Genomic DNA, 2479 nt, shown 5'->3' with positions numbered 1-2479 from the left:
AGGGGGAGGCCTTCAACGAGATGGATTGATACAGTGGCTGCGATGATGGGCTCGAGTATAGCAGGGATTGTGGGGCTGGTGCGGGATTGGGCAGTGTTTCGTTCTGCTGTGCATGGGGTCGCTATGAGTCGGAAAAGACTCGACGGCACTTAACAACAACAACAACATCCATTTCTGAAGTCAGTATACAAAGCCAGGCCTACATCTCTTTTAGCTTAAACTACTCAGCTCATCAGTTAGTACCCCATTCTTATTTCTATAAATAATTACCAAGCTAGTCTTCTTAGAATACCATTTTCATGCCATCCATCATCTCCAAAAACTCCCTATTGTCTCTTTATCAAATTCAAACACCTGATCTTTGATCCCTCTCTCTAAAGTCACGCCTCATTTTTTTTTTCACATTGTTATTTTACTCTGAGTAAGTTATGTAGTAAATTATATAAGTGTTGTTGTTGTTGTGTGCTGTTGAGTTGGACCTGACTCTTAGTGACCCCTTTGGTTTCCGAGGTGGTTTCACTACAGAAGTAGATTGCTCAACCTTCCTTCAGAGGAGTAGCTGGTGGGTTTGAACCACCAGCCTTCTGGTTAACAGTCAAGTGTGTTAGGCACTATGCTACCAGAGCTCCCAATTAAATAAATAGTATTTGATTTTTCCTAAGAGTTTACCTCTTTTAATAATACCAATAAAAGCTTTATCATTAAAATCTAGTTATATAATCCCCTTAAGACTCAGTTTAAACTCTTCTACTTATGGAAGCCTTCTCCAATATGGAAGTTTAATCAATATCTATCTATCTATCTATCTATCTAAATCTAGGTTTTCTTCAGCACTTGGATATGCATAATAAATTAGTCACACTGCTTCCTGCCTCAAATATTTATGTTTGATTGGAAATTCCTCAAGGGTAGAAAACTTGACTTGTCTTCTTATTATTGCCCTGCCTACCTATCAGCTCTGTAACTGATCAGAATTTGTGAAACTATGCTAAATCTGTGATTTATGCATGGTTTCTTTCATCTGTGTCTATCAAGCTCATCAGCAGCTGGTTGCTAGCGCTGATCTGAAAAGGTGCACCAATGCATACAGTAAGTGATACATTTCATGTTTGGTGAATAACTGCTCCCACTTTAAAATTCTAAAGTACAGCTTAAAATAGCATATGACAAGGCTGTCCATCTGGAATTAGTGTACTGTGCATTGCAAAGTGAGAAGACACTAAATCCTGAAGAGGACTCAAATTGGAGAGACCAGTGAAGTGTTTTGCCAACAGGAAAGGCAGATGATTGCTTTTCTCAAACTGTGCCATGTTGCCAAGTATAGGAATCCAGCTGTTGTGTGACATTTATACTCATTTCACTTAACTATAAATGCATCATGCATCATTTTTCTTTAATTACTCAGATTAGCTGGGTAGGTGTAGGTGATGCACTGAGGTCTGAATGTAATCAAAATGAGCTACAGTGATAAAGTGAAAGGAAAATATTTTTGTAGTCAATAGGGGAAGGAAGTGTGTTTATGTGAAAAAATAAGATCTTGTCATTGCAACAATCTAATTAACATTAAAATCTCTTTAGTTAGCCAACACTTAGAATCTTCCAATTATAGAGAAAGTGATTTTGTAGAATAAATCCACATCGCTTTTTTTTTTTAAACTCTTAATTACTTTTCTGTTCTGTGCTCTCATATTCAGGACATTCTGATAGGCAGCTTTATCCTCTGTAAACATGATTGTGTTCCTTCTTCCACAAATCTCAGAAAAGCTTTCAATGTCCTGAATTTTGATGTCAGAATTCCTGGCCAGATTTTCAAATCCCCTATCAACTTCTGCCCTCCCTAATATAACTCAGTTCTTATATGAGTTTTCCACGCAATTTTCTGTGTCAAGTACTTTTAAGATTTTTCACAAAGTGCTCCAAATTCTCAAAGTACTCCCTATTCTGCCTGTCATATTGGGAAAGAATCTTTATCTGTTAGTAGACACCTTTACTGAATATTTTAACTCAGTTCCATACCTTAATAGTACCAGCATCAACAGCATGACTGCCTATGGTCATCTGAGTATTTAATGTCTATACAAATAGATGTGCCTTTTCTTTATCAATAAACGATTGCTAAATTGAATATAACTTTGTTACTTTCCTTGATGTTCATTACATTACAATTTTCTTAAAAATAAGGACTATATTATCATCTTGGTTTCCTAGTACTGTTGTACAGAAATACTTTAAAGAACAAAAATTTATTTTCTCACAATTCAGGAGGCTAGAAGTCCAAATTCAGGGTATGGCTCTATGGAGAGCTCCTTTCTTTGCCTATTTCTGTTTCTAGTAGCTGACAATCCTTGAATTTCCTGGGTTTAATAATAAATCTGCCTCCTTCACCTTCAGATAGTATCTGTCTTCCTCTTGTATATGGTGGTATGTGCCTAATCTACTCTTTTATAACTCAAAAGTGATTAAATTTATGACACACCTT

Source organism: Orycteropus afer, unplaced genomic scaffold (genome assembly GCF_000298275.1).
Source record: "Orycteropus afer afer isolate SDZICR_OR568_19922 unplaced genomic scaffold, OryAfe1.0 scaffold00022, whole genome shotgun sequence".
Classification (NCBI taxonomy): Eukaryota; Metazoa; Chordata; class Mammalia; order Tubulidentata; family Orycteropodidae; genus Orycteropus; species Orycteropus afer.
The sequence above is the reverse complement of the archived record's forward strand: the minus strand, read 5'-3'. Positions refer to the sequence as shown.